Source organism: Lontra canadensis, unplaced genomic scaffold, assembly GCF_010015895.1.
Source record: "Lontra canadensis isolate GAN:19392208 unplaced genomic scaffold, GSC_riverotter_1.0 scaffold9, whole genome shotgun sequence".
NCBI classification, from domain to species: domain Eukaryota; kingdom Metazoa; phylum Chordata; class Mammalia; order Carnivora; family Mustelidae; genus Lontra; species Lontra canadensis.
The window spans coordinates 31323687-31350400 of record NW_022631003.1 but is presented as its reverse complement, the minus strand read 5'-3'; the positions used below and the strand labels follow the sequence as shown (position 1 = coordinate 31350400).

Sequence of the window (26714 nt, the reverse complement as noted above, 5' to 3'; positions counted from 1 at the left end):
CAATCACAACAATTACATTTCAGAGGTGCCTGGGTGGCTCAGTCGGTTGAGGGTCTGACTCTTGATTTCAGCTCAAGTCATGATCTCAGGGTCATTAGATGGAGCCCCGCATCAGACTCCTTGCGATGCTTGAGATTCTCTCTCCCTCTCCCCTTGCTCCTCTCCTCGCTCATGCTTGCTCACTCTCTCTCAAATAAATAAATAAATATTTTTTAAAATAAATAATTAAATCACATTTCAGTCACCCATTCCCCAAGTTTCAATATATCTGTACTAAATATCAAGATGGGACATCACAGTAGAATAATACAGGGAGTGATAATCTCTAAGTCAAAAGCTAAATACATTTTTTCTTTTTAATGAGAATGTTGCAAATTTGACGAAAGAATCCTTCCAGATACTAATGATTTTGTATGTTTGTGAAATGGACTACAAACCAGAATAAAGATTAACTCTCAATATTCTATGATAAAGAAGTAGGGATGCAGAAAACCCCAACATTATCTTCTTTTTTTTTTTTTAAAAAAAAAAAACTGTATTAACTTAATATGATATACTTACTTTATTTTGGTAGATGTGTTAATATTTAGGGTCATTCTCACTTTTTAAATATGTATCACAAAAATAAAATTCTGGGGGCACCTAGTGGCTCAGTTGGATAAGCGGCTGCCTTCAGTTCAGGTCATGATCCCAGAGTCCTGGGATCAAGCCTTGCATGGGGTTCCTTGCTCAGCAGGGAGTCTGCTTCTCTCTCTGCCCTTCACCCCACTTGTGCTCTCTTTTACTCTCTCTCAAAAAAATAAAATCTTTTTAAAAATAAAATAAAATTCAGTCAATTTCACCACATTCTTGAATATATTATAGATACTCAATCTTTTCTCTTTAAAAATAATTATAAAATTGGGGCACCTGGGTGGCTGGATTAGTTAAGCATCTGTCTTTGGTTTACATCATGGTCTCGGGGTTCTGGGATGGAGCCCCACATTGAGCTATCTGCTCAACAGGGAGCCTGCTTTTCTCTCTCCCTCTACCCTCCCCCTGTCCAGGCTCATGCTCTCTCTCTCTTTCAAATAAATAAACAAAATTTTTTTAAAAAAATTATAAAATTAAGTGATGGACTTGATCTCTTTTCAAATCTCTCTTACAGTTTTAAATGGCATAAAATGACCAAGAAATACGACTATACATTTTTAAAGAAAGTTTAAAAACACAGAAAAAGTAGTGACCTTTTCTACAGCTTGTACTTATAAGCAAGTTCTATTGATTGTCCTCCCACCTGATATACATACAGGCTACAGAAAACTAATTATTCATTTCTGGCTTAAAAGCTACCAGAGGAGTAAACATTTTATACATAGAAGGAAAACAGACATCTTCCACCCAATAAAAGTAGGCTGAGAGACCATCACAATTATAGTATGATACAGGTGTCACCACTTGGCACATGTGTGTGAGAACCAAATAACTAGACCTCGAAACTGTTTCCCTTGGCAATATATTTTATAAGCCCTAGAAATTATTTCCTACATATCAGTAACTACAAAGAAAATATAAAAAATTTTTAAGGACCAACATAGAGGCTGTGAATATCACAAAAGAAACGCTCCTAAGGTAATGGGAGAGATTATTCTGTCCTGTATAGGCCAGTGGCTGAATTCTACATTGTCTGAGTGTAGCAAAAACACAGGTCCATATTCAAGTTGAACTGAACTCCATGATCTGTAGCCGATACTTCCGACTTCACCCATCCAGGAAAAGAAAGAAAAATGTCTCTCCATTACTTCAGATTCTTAACTAAGTTCATTGGGAAATGGTCCTTCAAGGGAGAAAGTATTTTTTCAAAATTCTAGATCACCCCGGTCGCAATCCTAATTAGTGGTATCTTTGGGTAGCTGGCAAGCAGACTGTGAGTGTCACGGTCCTCATCGTTGTGGCTGAGGTTATTGTGAAGTGAAGCCAAACATTCAGCCAAACCATGCTGACTGGTCTGGTTGTGCTGCTAGGCGCTAAGAACCAGGTCCCGTCCCCAGAAAGTTCAGAGTCTCGTGGATGAGACAGTGTTGGAAGTTTCATGCTGGGGCTCTTCAGAAGGTACCACAGGACACAGAGATGCACGTCACCCACTTCACCAGGGGAGGTCAGAATAGTCCATCCAAAGGAGAAGACACAAACCAAGTTTGAAAGAACCAACATTAACTCAGCACATTGCCAAGGGGGTTCAAATGCACACAGGGGAGGAGGGGCATGCCACACAGAGCCAATGGCGGGTACAAAGGCAGAGAAGGAGACTGCCAAGGGACCTGCCAACCATATAGGAAACTACAGCCTAGGCTATGAATTGAGAATGGAGTGGCTGCCCAAAGTCGGGATCTGTAGAGCACTACGTGCTAGATTAGGAGAAGGGACTTCATTCCCTGGAAATGTCGAACTCTTAAAGAACTCGACGCTCTTCACAGTGTGTGAAAGCAGATGTGAAGGAGAGTCAAGGAGACCCACAGGAAGCCCCCTGCCGGCGTGCTGGGGGACAGGGAGCATCTGAATGTGGGCTGTCCGGTAGTCGGGGGCTAGCCATAGACTTCTAAGAAAAAAGCAGAGTCAACAGGCTGAATAACCAATGAGACGTGGTGTGGGGAGAAGCAAGAAGGAGGGAGAGTGAAGATGGCCACATGAACAAGTTTCCGTCCACGGTGTCTGAGACGCAAAGCCTCGGATTTCAAAAGCTTTTCCATCGTCAGGGCCCTGGTTCCCCGGTCATCCTCAGACGCCTCTCACTGGCCACATCTCATTTCCCGCTACAGTAAATAAAGAACGGGTCCATTTCTGTGTGGGAACTAGTATCAAGGGACTATTTTGGTTGATGGGAAAGAATGTGGGGCATACACAGACGTCCATAAAAATGCTTTTCTTGTTGATGGTGGTGATGGTGACGGGGGTGTGTATGTGTGTGTGTTTAATTCTCTCTTCCTTTTTGAGAAAACATAAAAAAGATCTACTGGTCTTGGGCTAGTCACATATCTTGTCTGATTCTCAATTTATTGCATAATTAAGGTGTTAATACCTGCCATGCCTCATTCACAGGACTGCTGAGATTCGCAGAAAGAAAATCTGTATGAAAGTACTCTGTGAACTTGAAAGCCTTATTATCAATGTAAGATATTATTATTAATATTGCTTCACTCATTCAGCAATTGCTCCCCAAAGATTAAGAAATGACCAAACCCTTACAGAGCTCCCAGCAAAGAGCAACAAGAAGCAGATTTCTCGGGTTGAACCTGAACACAAACCAAAAATGCTCAATTCACAACAAGGTGTTCACTGTGGTTTAAGATGCCACAGTGTGTGATTGTATAAAATTCTCAAATTCCCCAAAACAGCATGGCAGTGAGCAGAGGAGTCAATCTCTATTACCTTTAACATATGCAGACACAATGCCTCACACCAGCATGGGTGGAAACATCCCACATTCACCCCCTCCCAAAACATCCCACATTCATCCCCTCCACGTAGAAATCCCACTCGTTCAGAGCTATCCTCTCTCACCCTGCCCTCTAGTATTTGTTGGTCTGCTCTTTCTCTAAATTCAAAGGTATATAAGAAAAAGGCTTTCTGGGGCACCTGGGTGGCCCAGCCAGTTAAGTGTCTGCCTTCGGCTCAGATCATGAACCCAGGATCCTGGGATCAAACCACACAATGGGCTCCCAGGAGGGAGCCCGCTTCTCCCTCTCCCTCTGCCTGTTGCTCCCCCTGCTTCTGCTCTCTCTCACTCTCTCTCTTTTCCTGTCAAATAAATAAATAAAATCTTTTTTAGAAAAAAAAAGTTAATTTTAAAAAAGACAAAGGTTTTCCGATCAGAAAGCAGCTCAGTGTCTTTTGTTAATTCAGTAACAACATTCTCTTCAGCATTTCAAGACTCAAAAAAAATTTTTTAAAAAGGAAAGTTTTGCCTCATAGAGCCAACACTAAAAAAGCACAAGTTAAAGGAAGTAACTTGAGTTAAATTTTTTAAAAAGCTTAACCTGAAGACCTAAGGTCAATAATTGTGCAGAATAACAGAAGCTCAGGAAATGTGAGTAATCCTATAAAACATGATATATTCAGTCAGGCAATATTATAAGAACAATGTCTTAGAATTAAAACCTTTTTTTTTTTTTTTAAACTACTCTGGAAGGAAAGTAAGCCTCCCAAAAGTGTTCACTTTAAACTGATAGAATCAGTAGCATTTTTTGCCTGCTTCTAAATGCTAGTGGAGAAAAGAAATATGAAAGCCATTCAAACAGTATAGAGCACATAATGCGCATTCCGAAGAACTACCTTTTCCACATGATTCCATGTAAATCTGGCAGGAAACCAGCCTAAACCTCCATTTAACAACACCTATCTAAATAGTTCTGAAATGTTTTGTTGATGTATCTATACTACATCTTTGCATCTAAGGCAGTTTCTACACCCCTAGAAACTGTCTATAGGACCCCATTTGGACTACTAGATGCAAAGTTATGTAATGGCCAACAACTTCCTTTGGTAATGGTGGAAAGAAAACTTTGTTTCATTTGTCTTCCCTCCTAAAGATGTTGTCAAATTTAAATGACACAAGACATTAAACCATCAGCAAATGCCTGTCACAAAGCAGGCATGCAAACAAATGGCTCTTTCATGGTAGCCTATAAAATTACCTCATACTGATTACAAGGAACATGGTTGCCAAGGGCTTGATTATTTCCACATGGAGAGAGGTGGGGAGAGAGGGCGTCTGGAGCCTTCCTTTTTCTCTTTATGACATAAACAGAACGCAGCAGCATTCAATGAATATTATGGGACCTTCCCAATGATAAAATGGAAAGTAGTACGAAAACTCTCCCTAGGGTAAGAGACAGGCACACAAGGGGCCATCCGACACTAGTAATTAGAATTCAGAGTTGGTCAGAAGACAGGTACACATTCATTAACTGAAAATGTAACTGTAGCTCTCTTTTGTCTTTTAGTTTCTCTAAGAAAGCACCCTGAAATACAGTGTTTGTATAAAAACTCTTTGTGTTTAGAGTGTTTTTAAAAAGAGTGTGTTTTGTTTTGCTTAGGCATGGAAATCTCAAAGGAAACCTCTACCTCCCTGGGTCATAGCCTAAGGCAAGGGTAGAGAGGGTGTGTAAGATTGAAAAAGTTCTCTAGAATTTTACAAAGGCCAAAGAAAATTTATTACAGGGATTATCAGACATTAAAGTTTATCAAAGTCACTGGGTGGGCAACCAGGAAGATGCAGGATAACTTCCTCTAGGCAAAAGTCAGCTATTTTACTACTAAAGAGAGAGAGAAATAGCCTTTTGTAGTTACGGACTCCTAGATGGCTAAAATGTTCGAACTCCAAGGGGCTTCAGATAAAATCTGATCTTTTCCTTCTTTGAGATAAAGAAGTAAAAACTCAGAGTGAGCTGCCTAGGTTGTTCATGATAGAACCTCTAGATCAAAGTAAATTATCAATATGAACAAGTTCAATCACACACAGGGTGCTTGAATGCCTTCACAGGGGACGGTCTGGCCTCGTGGTAGTAGGGATGGTAAGACCACACTAGGTTTGCTCATTCCAGTTTACTACCCTGGAACACTTTATATAACACCAAGAGTACTACACATGGATAGTCAAGATCATTTGAGACCCTGAGAGTTAATCAGGATTATTTCCCCCCTATCCTAGAGAAGGAAATGGAGGCTTTTCTTAAGACCACACCATTGGGGGCACCTGGGTGGCTCAGTGGGTTAAGGCCTCTGCCTTCAGCTCAGGTCATGATCCCAGGATCCTGGGATCGAGCCCCACATGGGGCTCTCTGCTCAGCAGGGAGCCTGCTTCCTCCTTTCTCTCTGTCTGCCGCTCTGCCTACTTGTGATCTCTGTCAAATAAATAAATAAAATCTTAAAAAAAAAAAAAAGACCACACCATTGGTAAGGAATCAAGCTGGAATTTGAACTGAGATCATCTGAACCCAATTCAGTGTTCTGTCACCTTGGGATGACACCATCTGGGAGCAAGTGTGTCATACAAAGGCAAAATCTGTCTCACTTGAAAAGCTATTAAAATTGTACATGTACACCTCAAAGCCAGTTAGAACAAATCTAATCTGACTTCTATACCACGGCCCTAAATATTTGAAGACAGCATCCATCTCACATCCTGAGCTCATCTTTGGTTTGATTACCACAGCACGATCTCCTCACAAAATTCCATTTTTATTGCCAAATATGAAGAATACTTCCTCACAGTAGATGAGATTTTAGCTAATTAAGCATTGACTTGTTAAAGCATTTATTAAAGCAGTTATTAATGTATTTAGCAAGTATATGCAGTGGGAAAAAAAAAACTGGTCAGAGAGTGAGACGTGCCTCGGTTCCATGCTACCACAGTCTTGCAATGTGTGTGTGTGTATATATATATATACACACACACACATATATTTCTACAATAATACCTCAAAAGAAACTAATGAAAAAAATGAAAAGAAACTAATGAATAGTTTTTCATGGGAAATACACCATATAGGCATATGTAATTTAATAAATCTTTTAAAACATCAATATCTTATAAAAATCTTAGTCTCAAAAACTTAATCACCTCATTCATACATTAATGGGTAAATATTCAAAAACAAATGAAAATTTATTATGCTTCATTGGGAGTACAGAGAAAAATAAAATTCGAATGCATCAATGTTAATTTTCATTCTAGTCAAGCTTTAAACTTGAGCATTAGGCAAACCATTATACTACATATAAGTGGAATTTTTATCAGAAAATCATAATGTATAATTTTGCAATCAATTATCCCATTCTCAAAGTGTCATATTAACATTAATAATCAAGAATGTCATAGACAGACTGATTCAGAAGTCTAAATGCAAGTTACCTTTCTTTTTTTTTTAAAGATCTTATTTATTTATTTATTTATTTATTTATTTTGAGAGAAAGTGAGAACATGAGCAGTTGCGGGGTGAGGGGGAGTCAGAGGGAGAGGGAGACTCCCAGCTAAGCATGGAGCCCGACATGGAGTCCCATCTCAGGATCCTAAGATCACAATCTGAGCCGAAGGCAGACACTCATCCAACCGAGCCACCCAGGTGCCCCTAAATGCAAGTTTCTGAACCCAATTACACAAATATCAAGTTTGGAAAAAAAAAAAAAAACAGAAGTGAATTTATACATACATAAATGCTTTGTATGTATATATACATAAAATATAGTTACACATATATAATAGTTTTTATATAATATGTTCTATATTTTTATTTGTATTCTTATTTATGTTTATAATATACTATGGTGTCTCCCATACATCAATGGTTATCACATACATTCTCTCATTTAATTCTTAAAACCTTTTTTTTTTTTTTTTGAGAAAGATTTTATTTTTTTATTTGACAGAGACAGACACAGAGAGAGAGGGAACACAAGCAGGGGGAGTGGGAGAGGGAGAAGCAGGCTTCCCGCTTGAGCAGGGAGCCCAATGTGGGGCTCGATCCCAGGACTTTGGGATCATGACCCGAGCCAAAGGCAGACGCCTAATGACTGAGCCACCCAGGCGCCCCTAATTCTAAAAACCTTTTAAGATAAAAGTTAGTTTTATGAATGAAGAAAGAGAAACTTGGCACATTTTAGAGATTCATTCCAAAGTCTCAAAACTAGTTTTTAGACCTAATCCACATCAATCTGTCCCCAAAGCCCACCACAATTTAATCAAAGGCATTCTGTATTTCTCAAATTAAAACACACAATATGATAGTCTATCGTTCCCTGGTTTCATACTCCAAGAAATGCTGAACTTCTACAAGGACCAAAAATATTTAAGAGTATCTACGTATCTGTAGCTCTGACCTAAGAGAACAGCAAAGTAGCAAACTAGAAACACTTGGGCAGAGAATTTTAGAGCATCACACCCTCTACTTCAAAAGTAACAACTTTCAAATAGCTGAACAATTAAACTGTTAATACAGATAAATTAACTTTATAGAGATAGCTCCTCTTTTTGAATCAATTTTAGCATGGCAATTATAACTCCAGGCATTAAAAAAACAACTTTTTAAGTCTAACAGGCTATTTTATGCCAATATAGTTACGTAATAGAAATATCTAGTTTGAAGAATTGCTTGCTGTTCATTGTCTAGGTACAGAATTAACTGCTATTCTCGTATGGAAAACCTCAAACAAACCAGTTCACTGTACTAAGTCTTTTGTGGGCAGCGATGTATCCATACGAACAAAAAAGATCATAGACAGATGCCCTTCCACAGACAAATGGATAAAGAAGATGTGGTCCATAGACACAATGGAATATTATTCAGCCATCAAAAAGAATGAATACACAACTTTTCTATCAACACGGATGGGACTGGAGGAGATTATGCTGAGTGAAGTAAGTCGAGCAGAAAAGGTCAATTATCATATGGTTTCACTTATTTGTGGAACATAAGGAATAATGTAGAAGACATTAGGAGAAGGAAAGAAAAAGTGAAGAGGGGGAAATCAGAGGGGGAGACGAACCACAAGAGACTGTGGACTCCGAGAAACAAACTGAGGGTTTTAGAGGGGAGGAGGGTGGTGGGATGGGTGAGCCTTATGGTGGGTATTAAAGGAGGGCAGTATTGCATGGAGCACCGAGTGTTATAAGTAAACAATGAATCTTGGAACACTACACCAAAAACTAATGATATACTGTATGGTGACTAACATAGCACAATAAAAAATTAATTAACTAAAAATAATTTTTTAAAAGATCACAGGGTCCTAATCAGCATTATCATTGTTAATTTATGCCCAAGTGAGACTAGATTTCTATTGACTACTACCATGATTAAAGTATATATCACTATAGACAATTTAGGAGTCAAGGGAAAACACTTGGGGCACCTGGGTAGCTCAGTCATTTAAGCCTCAGGCTCTTGATTTCCACTCAGGTCATGATCTCAGGGCCATGAGATCTAGCCCAGGGTCAGGCTCCACATGCTCAGTGGGAAGTCTGCTTGAGGTTCTCGATCTCCCTTTCCCTCTGCCCCTCCTCCTGCTCCCCTTCTCTCAAATTAATAAATCTTCAAAAAAATAAATAAGTTTACAACAGTGTTTTACAAACTGTCATTGTGCAAACCAGGTTTAAAATTAATTTATATGGCTTCAGTTAGCCCCTTTGGAATGGATTGAAATGGAATAGAACATGAAGGGTTGGGGGAAGGCAGTGGGAAGGGGAAGGAAAGGAAATAGAGGACAGGGCAACTAGCAAGTACTCTTTCAAGAAACTTGTTTCTGGGGTGTGTGTGTGTGTGCTGGATTACAATGTAAAATGTATCTCTTACTGACAGTTGCTTTAAAAAGTACTTGAAAGTCACTATTCTAAAGGACTACACATGTGCATCAGTGATGGTTAACAGAACTGAAAATCTTAAAACATACATATTATATATATACAAATGTATTATATTCATATCTGCACATATTATATAAATACAAATAAAATTATAAATATTATACAAGTTAGTACAAATGTATAAGATCCACATTAGGTAGATACATAATGTATTTACAATAGATATGTTATAATAGGAGAGAGATTGAAAGAAATTCTGTGGTCAAGAGGACAGGGGAAGACCAAAGGAACTTTTTGTTTTGCTCTATGAATGACTTCGGAAACCCCCAAAAACTATCCTTTTATTAATTGTCACATCAAATTTTTATATAGGTAATTACAATGGAACAGGAAGATGCCCCGTTAAAACGGTCTTCCTCCTTCTTCCCCCACTCTTTACTGGAGCACGTATCTATCAGATGGTATCTTGTATTAATTAACACGTTTGCATGTAACTCTACATTCAGCACCTATCATCTGGTATATAGAAAATGCTCAGAACCTCCAGAAGGAAACTTCTGCCTAGATACCTGAGAAACAATCATTAGAATCTCTTCTTTCTGCTCCCGAAGGTTTAAGGGTCTCAAGGTTTAAGGGTCCCTTTTGTCCTCTTAAAATGCAAATACCTGAGAAGAGAACAACTGCGTTCTGGGTTCTCAGTTGACCCCTAGTGCCTGATATCTCCCTGAGATTGAGGGGGACAGCTGCTGTGGGTGTTGGGAAGGCACCTTCCTCATTACCAAGGACTGGGAAGGGTATTCAGGAAAGTTGTTTATCAGATTTTCAGATGACGCAGATTGGGAAGCAATAGATAATTTGACAGATAAAAATCTAGATTTTATAATCTCTACAGGGAAAACATTAACATAATTAAATTTTAAACAAGCCTAAATATAAAGTTCCGGGTTTATGTTCAAAAAACTTCAATCGCTTAATTACATGATAGAGGGGGAACCAAAGGGGTATTAGCAACAAATCTTTATAAATAAATAAATATATAAATAAATAAAGCCAGACCTGAGGCTTAATTAAAATTAATATAATTACAATGGCCATACATCCCTCCCCAGGACAACTCTGGTTTATGCCTGTTGCCTGAGCCTAATTATTAACTGTGTCCCCTTTCACTCTCAGTGTCCTGGCTTAGATGATAAAGTATACGATCACCCCAAATATCCTAAATGAATACTGCTGATGTGAGAGCTGAAAGCTGATGCAGCCTTTTTAGGCTCACTAACAGAAGAATGAGATCACAACCAGAGGAAGTAGGAATGCATCCAGATCATTGGGCTCAATTATACATAGACAGAATATCAGGCTCACTTATAGACGCCACTTAAAATGTGGAACAAATTACCTGGGTCCAAGGTTAGGCAAGTGGGAAAGCAAGCAAAATATAGAAGTCATGTTATTTGAGGAAAAAGAGTAGGAACCAGGAAATGTTGTCTAACAGAGTAAAAGAAGAGTAGGCATAATCTCACTTTCTATAACTGACAGTCTACACATAATAAAAGACTTTTTTTTCCGTATTGATCCAGGATCAAAGCAAAATTTCTAAGTGCATAAGTGTATTTATAAGTATGAAGAAAATCGGGCTAGCAATTGGAAAAATCCAAAAAATACAAATTAATCACAAGCAAGCAAACTTCTACAATTATGTTCAGACAGAGGTAGTTGAAAAATGCTACAAAAGGGGATCTTGCATTGGGAAGGAGCCTCTTGCAAATATGACCTTCTACTTAATGATGGCAATTGTGGCAGAGGTGACTGTCGTGGAAAGGGTAGAGCTCATGTCCAGTATTTACTGATAAAAAGCTCAGACCTCTCACCTTCCTCAGCTGTATTTATCACCCCATGGTTTGGTTTGGCATCTCCCTATTACAGAGACCAGGAAATTCCAGCCCTGGACTCTGTAAGTCTATTAAATATCCATCAGTACTAGGTTAAAATGCTCAAAGTTAAAGCACTACATAAATACTCCTTATTATTACTGCCAACTTTACATTCCAGATGAACAAATACAGTTATGTTCCTATCTTGGAGTTCCGGAAGCATGATACTTCTGATATTGTGTCACATAAATATTTTAGTTTGGTAAGATACTGCCAGGATAAAAGAAGATGAACAAAGAACCAAAAGTAAAGGGAATGATAACCAAGAAACACGTCCTCCCTCAACACACACACACACACACACACACACACACACACACACCTCACTAGCAGCTAACATTCAATAACCGAGCGCTACATACATACCAAGCACTATGATAAGAGCTTCACATGCATTTTTTAATCCTCACAGAAAAACATGAGACAGGTAGCACCGCCATTTCCACTTTGCAGACAGTGAAACTGGAGCTGGAGGGTAGGTTCTGCCCAGCATCACAGTTAGCAAGTAGCACAGGTACAATTCAAACCTAAACACCTAAGTTTAGAGCCTGTGGGTTTTTTTCTTCTTAAGATAATATTTATTTATTTGAGACAGAGAGAGAGAACAGGGAGAAGGGGAGAGGGAAACTCACGCAGACTCTGAGCTGAGTGCAGAGCCCGATGCAGGGCTTGATCCTAGAACCCTGAGATCACGACCTGAGCTGAAATCAACAGTCGAACGCTTAACGGATTGTGCAACCCAGTAGCCCACAGAGTCTGTGCTTTTATACTCTGAAGATGGAAAGGACAACCCAGCTATTTTGCACGTCTGGAAGTCAGAATAGTAAAATATTGAAGAATTGGCAAGTGGAAAAGAAAGCGAGACTTCCAGAAAGCAGGCTGGATGTGAGAAGTCAGAAATGGAGAGATGAAGTATCAGTAGAGGATGCAGGAGATAGGACAAGGGAACTAAAAGAAACAGTTGTTCTAGCATTTTCTTCTCCCTGGATTTTTTTTTCTTTGTCTTCTCCTTTCATAGCTATTTCTCCTTTTTTCCCCCATAATTTCAAACGTGTGTGCTGTTCTCTTCCTCTGTTTCTCGGAGTCTCTCTCAATCCATCTCTCTTTTTTCATTTTATCTAATTCTTTCTTTTTTCCTAATTATGTCTTCCTTTTACTCTCTCTTATTTTGCTCTTTCCCCAGTATTTCCTTTATCTCTTCTCTGAACTTTCTCTTGACTCTTTTTCTTTTGTTCTCTCTCTTACATGATCATAAAATTGTGCTCAAAATATATTATGATTTTGTTTGGATAAGATTATATATTTTGTATTTCAAATAAAAATGTAGATGAGTTGGACATTTTCTTATTAAAATTGAACTTAAAATTAAATTGCAAAAGCAAAACATATACATATACCTAACAGAGGACTTGGATTCGGAATATAGACAATATTCTTACACCACAATAAGGAACACATACAACCCAAAGGAACTACAAAGGAAAGATATATAGATATAGATATAGATATAGATATAGATATAGATAGATAGAAAGCCAACAAGCACAAGAAAAGATGCTCAATATCTTTGCTCATTAGGTGAATACAAATTAAAACTCTGATTATATACATCTACCTACCTGCTAGAAAGTCTACAATTAAAAAGGATGATAATATCATATGTTGGCGAGGATACAGAGCAATTAGAACCTTCATATTGATACATATATATGATCATATCCTCAATCATGGTATGAATGCAAAATGGTTCAAAGACTTAGAAAAATACACTGGTAATTTCTTGAAAAGTTAAACATATACTTAATATATGATCCAGCAATCCCAGGGCACCTAGGTGGCTCAGTTGGTTGAGCATTGGATTACTGTTTTCAGCTCAGGTCATGATCTTGGGGTTGTGAGATCAAGCCTTGTATCAACTCTGAGCTCCCCCACAGAGTCTGCTTGAGATTTTTTCTCTCTCCCTCTGCCCCTCCCCCAGCTCACTAAATAAACAAGTAAAATCTTAAAATATACATATATATATACATATATGTGTGTGTGTGTATAAAATCCAGCAATCCCATTCCAAAGGAGAATTAAAACATATGTACACAGAAAGCCTTGTATGCAATGTTCATATCAGCATTATTCATCATAGTCCAAAAGGGGAGGGTGGGACTCAACTCTTAATGTAATACTCAAAAAAAAAAAAGACTGAACTACTACTAATATGAGTCTCAAAAACATCTTACTAAGTGAAAGAAGCTAGACACAAAAGACTGCATATTATGGGATGCCAACTATAGGAAATTCTAGAGTGGACAAAACTATAGCGTCCAAAGGACCAATCGTTGCGTAGAAATGGGGTGAGGACAAGAAATGACTACAAAGATGAGAAAACACTTTCTGTGGTCATGAAAGTATGATTGTAGTGTTGGTCGCACAACTGTATGCATTTACCAAAACTCATTGAACTAAGCACTTAAAATGAGTAGATTTTATGGTATGGGAATTACTATAAGATAAATTTGAAAAAAATATATTATTATATTTGCATATGGTCTTCAATTGCTTACCTTTCTATGGATCCATGGTTTCCCAAAAATATTCTTAGGATAAAAGATAAACTTTAAAGATACAATAAGGACTCATTTTTGTTCTTCAGGTTATAGTTTGTTTGTTACGGGAGCAAGAAGACTGGGGTGACTTGTTTGCTACATAATAGGATTTAGCTGGCTCTCCTGCACACAGCAGCTTTCAAAAATATTTGGTGATTGACTGATAAGGCACACCCAGGGGTGCAGCAGGTAGATCTGGTTGAACCTTGTGAGACAAATTTTCCTAAACACAGTACAAAATAAAATTGAGCCTTGTTCCAAAATTTAATTTTATTTTAGGGAAAAGAATAAACTAGAACACCTTGCCATAGGTGAAAGTGAGGAATTCAGCTCAGACCACTGAGTCACATAGGCAACTGGGGGTGCCTAGGTGGCTCAGTCGTTAACCATCTGCCTTCAGCTCAGGTCATGATCCCAGAGTCCTAGGATTGAGCCCCGCATCGGGCTCCCTGCTGGGCGGGGAGCCTGCTTCTCCCTCTCCCACTCCCCTTGCTTGTGTTCCCTCTCTCACTGTGTCTCTCTCTGTCAAATACATAAAATCTTAGGGAAAAAAAAAAAGAACAAAGAAAAGGCTCACAGTGAACAAAGGTGAGACTATCTAATCATCCAGATTGACAGCTGACTTGGACTAAAGCACATTGAATAGACTAAAATCCAAGAGGTCATAAGTATAAAAAAAAAAAACTTTTTGGTCATCTTTGAAAGTGAGGGTCCCAGCTCATTACTCTAAAAACTATTAAAGGAAAACAGGCACATTTAAAAAGATGGACAAGATCAGAGGAAGGTAAACCAGCACAAACACAGCACACGCACAAAAGCATATCTGTGCTACCCTGCAAAGTGGAAGACACAGGCCCCATAATTCTGTGCAATGTGATTCCAGCCCAGGAAAAACAAACAAATCTATACCGGCTTTCATATGCTTGATTAAAAACTCTGGGAAGAGAAACTACAAACAGCGGCAGCTATCCTCACAGAGTGGAAATGGTCATTGCAGACAAGGAGAAGGGATCTTTCCTTCCTCCTTCCTGTTACTTTTGTAAATATGTCAAACCAGTAACTTTTAAACCAAAGACACATTTATTTTCCAAGGAAAAGATCTAGCTGATTACAGACTGTTTAATTGTGTGCTTCGTTGAGTCCTTTCCCGTTCTTTTCCATGACCTCTCTGATGGAGCAGCACCCAATTATTCACCCACTAAGAAAATAGGAGACGGGAAACGTGCCCAGGCTGAGGAGGGGCAGGTTCCTGGTGAGGGAGGGAACAGGAGGCGGGTACCTCCCCATCGCCTGCCAGCTGTCCCTGAGGCCAAGGCAAGGCCTTCTCGGCCTGGGAGGGTCCAGTTGAACTGCAATTTCTTTCTTTTAATCTCTAGTTATGCAGTTTAACAAGAGTGATGAAGGATACAATTAGAAAAATTCTCAGATGGTTGCAGAACTGAACAGAATAAGGATTCCACAATAATTACAATGACTTTTCTAAGGGCGAGTAATTCTTACCTCTTTGGCCAGCTACGTCAGAGTTTCTCAATTAGTCAGCCTTCTATCTATGCATACATGGTCCTTTGTCCACATCTGTTGACAGTGACAGCTCAGAGCAGATCTTAAAGAGTCGGGGCACACTGAAGAACACTGACCCATTTTTTTTTTAATTTTTATTTATTTGTTTGACAGAGAGAGAGATCTCAAGTAGGCAGAGAGGCAGGCAGAGAGAGAGGGGAACACAGGCTCCCTGCTGAGCAGAGAGCCCGATGTGGGGCTCGATCCCAGGACCCTGAGATCATGACCTGAGCTGAAGGCAGAGGCTTTAACCCACTGAGCCACCCAGGAGCCCCAAATACTGACCCATTTTTAAGGCATTACAAAATAGAGAAGATTCTTCATCCTGGAACCATGAATCCACCATTTGGTGGGATTCCTAGAGGTCCACAGATTGCCCCCAAAAATGTACGAAAAATTTTAAGAAAATTTTTCTTAAACATACCTGTGTATGTTCACAGGTGCATTTTCTCTCTCTCTCTCTTTTTTAATGTAGGCTCCATGCCCAGTCTGGAACCCAACACAAGGCTTGAACTCACCCCCCTGAGATCAAGACCTGAGCTGAGATCAAGAGTCAGACACTTAACGGACTGAGCCACCCAGGTGACCCCCAAAGGTGCATTTTCTACCAGAGCCAACAGCTTTTATCGCACTCTGAGAGGAAAGGATCCAGGCCCCTCAAAAACCTGTAGCAGCTACTACCATTAGAAAATGTGCCATTGAAAATCATCTTGGGCTGCCGGGCTGCCAGGCTGCCAACAGTGAGTTGTAGGCAGGCATGAGCTGAACTCTGCTTTGCTAATCAAGAGAAGCAAAAATGCATAAAGAGAGGATGGTTACAAGATGCTTTACAGGAAACCAAAAAAAGAAAAGAAAAGTCAGTTCCAAACGTGTGCCCAGGCAGGGAAGATCTCCTAGGGCAGGTCCACAAGAAGCCAAGGGAGTGCCCTGCACCAACGTAAGCAAGCACACCAGAATGATGTGGAAAGTCAGAGAAAGAACAACATAGCAACCCCACTTCTCTGTATCTACCCAGGAGAAAGGACTGCTTTTGCCCACTAAAAGACACATAAAGAATGTTCACAGCAGTATTGTTCATCCAAGCCCTCCACACTGGAAACAACTCGAAAGACCATCAATCAGAGAATGGACAGATTGTGGTATGTTCATAAACAGAATCCTAAAAAGAAATAATGAAAAAGGATGAACTGCTTCCACATGCAACAACATAAATCACACAGGCACAATGGTGAAGAGTCACCTTGATTATCAACAGGAGAGCCGGCGTAGTATGCATCCCATCTCTTGTACCCCAAGTCCAAAACAATCAAATTCCTGTAAGACCTACCTAGAATCTGATTTCTCACCAACTCATCAATCTAATTCAAATAGCCAGAGTTTCTCCCCTTGATATGGCAAAATCCTCCTAACCCCTGCCCTCTGCCTGTTAACTCCCCGCATGGTGAGGCAGGAGGGTAGCGGGGAGAGTAAGCCTATTAACACACAAGCCAGGTCCAGTCAGCTTCTTCTCAAAGAAGTCAGCTTCTGCTCTCTGCCCCCACCACCCCCAACAACCTTCCTGACTCCATTTGCTACCCTCAGGCCACTCACTAGCTCACCCCAGCCACCCCGCCTGCAAGCTGTTACTGGCATTTACGCAGGACACCTCTACCTCAGGGCCTCTGACATGGATGCTCTGTCCACCTTTGCCTTTTCCCCAAGATTTTTGCAGAATTAACCCTCTCTCCTATTTAGGCCTCTGCTCAAACATCAGTGAGACCGGCACGGGCACTGCAAAAACAGCAACCCCTTTCCAAGCCACACTCTGCTACCTTGCTTTAGTTTCCTACACAGCACAGCACAACCCGATGGATGCCTGGCACTTAGCAGGCACTCAGAGGATGTGCGCTAAATGAATGAACACACACATGAATAACTGAGTACTAGAAATGAATGCGGTCAGTTCCATTAATCCGTGGATGTCGAATTAAATCCCACAACCTTGGGTACGATCTATAATTTTTGGCATAAGCATGAATTATTTTGACACAGGACACAGTCCTAGGAGCCAGCAATCTACTGGATCCTCTTTGTGATATGCGTAAAAAATAAAAGAAACCAATAAAGCAAGAGGAAACACGCTCTTTTTTGAGTGTCTTACCCTCTACTTGGCCTTATTAAAAAAGTGGTTACTATGATCCTTTAAAGGGAAAACGTGAGTGTGGAGAAAAGTAATTTTGCAGGCCAAATGCTACTCATTTCTAGATTATCGGCAGAAGTTCTCTGTTAAAATTAGACAAATGATGGCAGGTGCAACTTTTTGCAGATAAAATGTTTTGCTAAAGGGAGAGAGATTTCCCAGGTAGCAGCATTATAAACGTTCTCAAGGGTCATAGAGGCCTATCCTGCCTGCAGATTAGCAACGGCTTTGCCAGAACAGGCGGGCTTTGATCTTATCCAGGAATGACGAGCAACAGACCTCCCATGCTCCTTGCCTGCTAGATGAAAACACGAGAACATAAAGGAGCCCTGGTGCTTCTTTCCTTTTATCCTTGAACAAACACAGACACAAAGCAGATATGACTCCACTAAGTCGGAGCTGATTCAACTGATGGTTTGGATTGCACTTCTAAGGATTACACATTGTCATGTTCCCACTCGGTGTGACTGAATCCAGGCAGAAGACGAGAGCCACCCTCAGCACCACAGACATAAAAGTTTATTTGAGGCACAAATTCTGGATACGCTAACAATCCGGGAAAGGGTACATGATTATTTTTCGATAACCCAAACTGCAAAGTGGAGCTATCTGCTTTTTAGAACAATGGCCACCGAGATAGCTGACTCATGCTATTTGAAGAAGCACCCTTGAATGCCTTCCCCAGGCTCGAGAAGGAAGAAATACCTGCAGTAAAATCCTCTCTTAGAGAATGTCTAGAAGTCTATGGGAAAATCACAATTTAACCAAGCAAAAATTAAGAAATGTCTGCTTTAAAAAAGAGAGAAAAAAGACAATAATGTGGCACTCATAATGTTGTTTTGTGGAAAAAATTATAAAAATCATGTAAGTGGCTCTACCTAAACTATACAGAGAGAATCACACCTGAGTGGTTTTTCACTCAGAATTCAAATTTTAGTCCCATTACTGAAAACACAGTCTGCCATAGTAGATATTCAATAAATGCTAATTTAAATGAAATTCAATTCTAAAATATAAACCTCGTCTTTCCAGATGTTTTCCTGACTAAATCACCTCACAAAAAAGCCCCTCCTCAGACCCATATAATACTTACCACCCAATAATGATTGCAAATGGTTTATTGTTGTTCTTTATTTTATACATAGATGCTTATCTCCTCAATTATTTCCCAACTCCCTCAAATTCAGAGACTGAGCATTAAATTTTTTTCTAACCCAATAGTACCTAGCCACGGGCAAACAAAGAGTGGAATTAAATATGAAACATCGGGGCACCTGGGTGGCACAGTTAAGCCTCTGCCTTCGGCTCAGGTCATGATCTCAGGGTCCTGGGATGGAGCCCCGCATAGGACTCTCTGCTCAGCAGGGAGCCTGCTTCCCACTCTCTCTCTCTGCCTGCCTCTCTGCCTACTTATGATCTCTCTCTCTGTCAAATAAATAAATAAAATCTTTAAAATAAGTAAATGAATAAACAAATATGAAACATCTCACCCCTTTCGCCCAAAGAGAGCACAAACAGCTCAAAATGTAATCACTTGTTCTCACTCTCTTAAGCATTCTCTCTCTCTCTCTCTCTCTCACACATACACACACATACACACACACACCCATTCTTGCATGGCTCTTCATGAGCTGTTTCTTTGAAGACCCAATAAAATATGCATGCAAATGGACGGAACCTGGAGAATGAGCCCATTCTACTGAGCCCAATGCCCCACATTCACTGAGCTTAGAGAAGACAGGGCTAGTGTTTCTGTGGTATTTAGGAAGCACTGGACGTGAGTCTGAATAAAAAATGAGAAGAAACAACCTGACAATTTGCCACTCTTAAAGATGTAAGCTTCTTTCCTTCGCTGCTACTTGTTCCTGTTTAATGTGGCATGCCTCCTTGGAGAGCTGGCTGGTCTAGTGACACAACTTTTTTTTTTTTTTTTTAAAGATTTTATTTATTTATTTGACAGAGAGAGAGATCACAAGTAGGCAGAGAGGAAGGCAGAGAGAGGGAAACAGGTTCCCCGCTGAGCAGAGAGCCCGATGTGGGACTCGATCCCAGGACCCCGAGATCACGACCCGAGCCGAAGGCAGCGGCTTAACCCACTGAGCCACCCAGGCACCCGTGACACAACTTTTTTAAAGGAGTTTTCCTTTGGGAGATTTCCTTCAGATACTCACACCACCTTGGTTTGCTGTTGAACATCACAAACTTAATCTAGCCTTGGTGTTATCTTCTTTATTACTGAAGCAAATGTGGGCCACTCCTGAATAATACTCACCAGTAAGATGTGCATGAAGAAAAGTAGAGGATTATCAAGGCAATTCAGCCAAGTTGGGTATTTGAAAACAGTGTATTGTTCAATGAGATATCACCTCACACCTATTAGAATGTCTATTATTGAAAAGACAAGAAAAAGAGTTGGCGAGGATGTGGAGAAAAAGGAATCCTTGTGCACTGTTGGCTGGAATGTAAATTGGTGCAACTACAATGGAAAACAGTACAGAGGTTCTGCAAAAAAAGTAAAGATAGAGCTATTATATGATCCAGCAAATCCACTTCCAGGTATTTGCCCAAAGAAAACAAGAACATTAACTCAAAAAGATATACACACTCCCAAGTTCGTTGCAACATTTACAATAGCCAAGATATGGAAACAACCTGTGTCCATTAACAGATGAATGGATCAAGAAAATGAGGCACATATATATACTCCATATTAGTGGAATTTTTGTTAGCCATAAAATTAATGAAATTTTGCCTTTTGTGATAACATGGATGAACCTTGAGAGGGCATTATGCTAAGGGAACGAAGTCAGAGAAGGACAAATGCCCTATGATCTTTTACATGTAGAATCTAAAACAAAAACAAAACAAACTCAGAAATACAGAGAACAGATTGGTGGTTGTCAGAGGCAAGGGCTGGTGATGGGCAAAACAGGTGAAGGGGTCAAAAGGTACAAATTGCCAATTTTAAAATGAATAACTCATTGAGATGTAATCTACAGCATGGTGACTATGGTGAATAATACTGTATTGTGTGCTTGCAGGCTGCTAAGAGTAAGTCTTAAAAGTTCTCACCACAAAAAATAATACGGTGATGTATGTTAACTAGCCTTATTGTGGTTGTCTTTCACAATATATACAATATATACAAATAACGAATCATTATCCCTGAAACCAATATAATCCTGTATGCCAATTACATCTCAATAAACAAATAGTGCATTGTAGTATGTACCTGCTTTTTCCTTCAAAGATCTCAAGTGTTCTCTCATCAGGGTGTGTGTGTGTGAGAGTGTGTGTGCGTGTGTGTGTGTGTGTGTGTGTGTGTAAGTGAGCAAGAGAAGCAGAGAATTATTTTTGTTTCATTTTTTAACTGAGCCCAATTCTCTTAGTGGCTACATAAGTATAAACATGAGAAAAACATGTTTCCAGACTGTCTTTCAAATTCACAAAATAACCTTTTCCTACCAAATAGCCAAATAATTCAAAACTGAGTAGTTGCCCAGGTCAGAACCCAACCCCAAAGAGGTAACCAATCTTCCAAAGTTCCTCTACTGGACTTCCAGTTAGTACATATAAGTGTACATGTTTAAAATTCAAAAAAAATTATTCATGATATTTGCATGTAGTTAGTTAGTTAGTTCTCAGCTCTACAATGTACTTTGCTCCCAGCTCAGAGCTCTGAAAATATCCCAGATCACTTAAAATTTTTGTTCTCACATAATTGGTAGTATTGCTACCCTCTCAATTCTTGGTTCCTCATTGATGCCCTTACCCATTTTTTTGGTAAAAATTTGTTTATTTATTCAAGAGAGAGGGACAGCATGTGTGTGCACACCGGGGAGAGACAGAAAGAAAGGAGAATCTTAAGCAGACTCCTTGCTGAGCGTGGAGCCCTACAGACTGATCCCTCAACCCCAAGACTATGACCCAAGCTGAAACCAAGAGTCAGATACACAATAGACTGAACCACCTAGGGACCCCAACATTGCCCATTTTTGAGAGTAATCACCTCCAACTAGTTGTGTATACAAGGACCCATATAAAACTAACATTTTGGTAGATTTAAGAAGTTTGAATTTGTTAATTTCATACAGCTCAAACCTAGTATATGCTTAAAAACATCTTCAACTCCTCTCTCTTCTTGATGCTACTCATTCAAATATGAAGTTTTGTCTAATCAAATTCCATAAAGTTTATCTGATATGTCTTTTGTTCTACTTTCATAGCAATCATTGTCCATTTGCTAAACTGCACTGAAATGAGTTGCTCACTACCTATCAGCAGGACAACTGTAACTATGTCTATGCATGTCTCTCCATCATTCGTAACTCCCCTTCCAAGTCAGTCTCAACACCACTGGATGAATTTCTTTTAACAATGCTTCTAACATATTTTCCAATTCAAGAATTCTGCATCAGATAAAAATTTGTTTACTTCATCTTGAGTGTTCCCCACCAAGTCATCTATCTCATGCCATTTCTTCATTAACTCTTCTTGTTATCCTGTAACAGATTCTCTACTCTAGAAAAGAAAATACCCTGCCACAAACCCATTGCTTCTTTGGCTTTCCTGTGTTTTAGTCTGTCCTCTGAATTATTTAGCCTATCAGCTTTCCACCAATTCAAGTCCCTTCTAATTTCAAAGCCCTGAAGAAACACTTTCTCTGGGAAGCCTTCCCTAATCAAGTTTAAAACACTTGATCAATGCTATAGTATTACAAAGAAATCATTCTTTTTCATTGTTTTCACATTTGTTCCCACCTGAATTTTAGCTATATTATCTCCAAACCTTGTTCTCACTAAAACTTTAGTAACATGATTTCCAGAATGTCTGCAGAACTTATCCACTGGGGTGGGGGAGGGGTTTGTCCCATTTTCCATAGGAGATAAGACCTTCTTTTTAATCTTAGTGGCAATTATGATGGTCATTCCTTGATATTTGGGTAATTTTTTTTTTCTTTTGAGAGAAAGAGAGCAAGTGAACATGCAAGGGGGAGGCAAGAGGAGAAGGGGGAAGAGAGAATCTTAAGCAGACTGAGTGTGGAGCCTGACACAGGGCTTGATCTCAAGACCACGATCATGACTCAACCCAAAGTCAAAAGCTGGATGCTTAACTGACTGAGCAACCTAGTGTCCCTTCTTTTTTTAAGTAACCTCTACACCCAGTCTGGGGCTTGAACTCACAACTCCAGGATCAAGAGTTGCATGCTCCACCAACTGAACCAGCCAGGTGCCCCACAGTAAGTTACTTTTTAAATTGCAAAACAGTATATGAGATTCTAAAATACCATTTCCCTCAGGAAACCCATGGGTGACAAGCCAATGGATAAACTGGGAAAATCATGAAGTTTTAAATACAAATTTTAGAATCTATCAGAACAAAGATAACTATTTAAACCACAGGAATAGAGGAAATTTAAAAAATGGAAGTAAAGGAATGGGAAGAGAAGGGGCAAAATCTGGGGAAATCCCTAACTTTGAGTACATGTTGAGGGACAAAAACAAGTGAGATTCATTGCTGGGATCTGACTGTAAGGTGTCACACAGCACTCATGTAACTCCAGCCCTTCTCCAACAGGATTAGCATGATTCTCTATTAAGTTCCTATGGGTTGTTATACCTACTCCTCAGTTTAAAGATAGAAAACTAGAGGAAGAAACTAAACTCACGATGTGTTGGCATTGACTTACGAATGTCCAGGTCAGGGAATTAAAAATGGACTGTGATCCAAAGCAGCAGTCATTCAGACACAGTACTCATGAAAATTTCTAAAGGAAAAGTTACCGCTTATTTCATAATGTAAAATGTCAAGCATTAGTGGAAAAATCTGAATTGCAGCCATATTTTAGTCAGATTTCCTAACTGGGGTAATCATACAGTTTCAATTCCTATTTTCTTTTCTCCTGGGGAAACAATGAAATACTCGTTGTGTTCTACCATATTCACTACCTGCTCTTGATTCTGTGAGAGGGAATAAAGACCCTTGTTTTCAAGTATTGTGCCAGGATTATAAATATTCTAAAAATCACAACCAAATATCATGTTCCTTTTAGGAAACCAAGCCTGCAGACTTCAGGGAATGCAAAAGTTAATTAATCCATCAGTTTCTTATGTTATCAATTCCAATAAATGTCATCCAAGGAAGAATAAACATCAAAAATTTTCCTTATTATGACGTATGTTCTCTATGACTCCCTAAACAACTAATAATTTTAAATACTATGCCTCAGAAACACAGTTATAGGAATCACTTGAAACTGAAGATGTACATAACTTATTAATCATTTATTACCTCCCCCTGTCAAAACTGTTAGTATAACCTTCACAATTGCTAATTAATATTTGCCGAATGTCCAACAGGGATAAAACATGGAACCAGACAAGGAACAACATTAGGAGAGAACATGAACCACTAGACAATAAGAGACTTGTCTGGTTCCTTCCAGACAGCCTGATGAAGAATAAAATGGCCTATTTCTAACTTGTATTATGAACTTTAGTGTGACTTTATATAATAGTAGCACATTTCATTCCAAACCAAAAGAACTTTTTCTCAGTTTGGAAAATATTCACCATAATGTTGAGCTTCAGGTGGTGGGTTTAGAACTTCCAAGTTCAATACCCAATAAATCCTCAATTTTCATTGTGTAATCTGGGCAGACAGTTATCAAGGCTATAGACTCCAACTGCCCTGCCCTTTCACAAAGCAATACGTTGTTGGATGTAATTTATGGTTACCTCTTACACTAGACATCTCTCTGAGGTGCACCATACTTACCACTCCCCTTGCCACCTCCTTATAGTCAGTCAGTTATGGAACCTCTTTCTTTGGGTATCAGCTAGGGCAAACTAGAGATTCACACCTCATCTGAGGAGAACCACCTCTAGGGTATACTTACAGATGAATGAAGGCCAAGGAGGCGGTCTTCCTTTAAGAGATCCACCCCACAGAGTTCCACTATACTTGACAGTGACTGATTAATAGGGTGACCATGTGCTTTACCTTTATTTCCAAACCAAGACACCTTTAAAGTTAAAAGAACCTTGTAATTATACTGAGATGATAGGTGAAAACCAGGACTGTCTCAGAAAAATAGGTCATGTGATTATAACCAATTATCCCAAAGAGATCCTCTCTGTACATGAGAGAAGAAAGCCAGCAGAAACACGAAGAGTGAAGGCAGGAAGCAAAAATCCTAAGGCAGAAGAAAAGGAAGTAGGTAATCATGAATAAACAGAAGAGGTGAGATAGAAATGGAGAAAAACTTGTCCATGACATCAGGAAAAGTGCTTAATATCTCAGACACTGTGCTAACAACTTTAGATATCTCATTGCATTTAATTTCCAAAGCAATTCTATAAGATAGCTACGATCACCATCCACTTCACAAGTAAGTTAAGTGAGGATAGCTGCTCAAGATCACGCAGCTTGTTAATATCGCCCAGGTAACAAAAACAGCTGAGTCATCCTAATGGCAAAATACAAGGGCAAAGCTTCTAAACATGGTATGCACATTCCAGAGGAGTGCCCAGACAAAGTAGTAGAGTGTGGAAGAAAATGCTAGAAATTAAATTTACATTTTTTATCTTCTATTTTGAAATTTATTTTTGCGTATGTTCAATAATATATACAACTCAATATTATAGTAATAAACATAAAGAATTTATAAGTCAACTTATATTTATTACACTCACTGCCTTTCTGATGGGGCATATGATCAAACTGTTGAAAAACCACTGCCCTAGAGTTCAGAACAATGGGTGCCCACTTCTGAGGGGACAGTTCCCACAGTCACTGTGGCATCACCAGGACTAATCTCAAACTACAAGAACCAGGAGTGCAGCCCAGATGGTGGTGACCCAGACTGATTTGTATTCTCCCTCCCTTCTCTATTTCAGGCTCTAACAACAAACTCCCATCAACTCAATTAACTGAGCTTAAAATGTCAAAAGCCTCATCTTATACAAGAGGTTTTAAAGGTCCTAAACCAACGCTACAAAATAATATGCCTTCAAGCCCAGACATAAAATTCTTTTTAGCACATGCATAATCCCATAGAATTAGAGAGATATGTGTCTACAGTCTTGTTAAAGTAAATAGGGAGGCCATAAGACTGAGTAGGCTCCAGTGGCTTGGTAACCTACATAAGCAAAAAAACCACCTAAGCCAAAGTCCAAGCCCTGGAATCCAGGAAAATGAAACCAATAACAAAAAGCCAACTAGGCTTTCCCAAATTGCGTAACACTGGAAACTAATAACAATCAAATAATCGCTTTGCTTTTGCACCTTCCCTGTAAAAACCTCGCCCCAGCTCCGGCATCGGAACACTCCTAACCACTGTAGTGTACTACTGCCCAATTCCAACTGATTTTTGCCCATAAACACTTCAAAATTTTAATGTGCCCCAGTTTACCGTTTAACAGTCTGGAGGCTCAAATGCATAAACAGGATTGATAATTAACTACCATGGGTGAACAGTCTCGTTTTTAAAAAAAATTAAAAGATTTCACTTTAGACATCTAAAAACTCATCTTAATTCAACAGCCCGCTTTTTTTGTAACAAAGTGTTTCTTGCCTATGCTAAATTCCTCAGAATGGTTAAGATAGTTTCTCCTATTGCGTTCTCAGTTGACATAATGACTAGTTTTCATCATCTATGCATAATAACTTCTTGAATACATGAAAATGTTTCTTTAGCTCAACTGTTCTTTCTCTAACTGATCCACATTCATCTCTGATTTTATGCGACTTTTCAGAATTACTTTATGTTGTGATGATGCTTTAGGTAGAGTCCTTAAAAAAATACCTCTTTGGAATGTGCAAGGTGGGAAAATGAGGGTAGGAGGCAGTTGCTGTGACTCTTCTACTTAAGAATTTGTAGAAATTCAAAGACAGTTCTAGAAGTGTCGAGAATAATTACTTATGTATTAATTAGAGTCCAAAGGACAATAGTAGTTAGTCTAATTTGATTCTGAAGAAAAATGCCCAAATTAACAGTCCAGCTGAGAACATCTCCTCCTGCCTGGTTTCCTTTCCACATGGCTCTCTCTTCCATCTCTTTTCTTAGGTTATGGAGAGCCAGTCTCTTCCTCATCGTCTCTCTACCC

At 39.3% G+C, this 26714-nt stretch overlaps 1 protein-coding gene across 2 annotated transcripts in view; it reads right to left on the bottom strand.

Annotated features, from left to right (window-relative positions):
• ITPR2 (inositol 1,4,5-trisphosphate receptor type 2) overlaps nucleotides 1–26714 on the bottom strand; it is a 483190-nt gene that overhangs the window by 392421 nt on the left and 64055 nt on the right. The gene's annotated exons all lie outside the window — the stretch shown is intronic.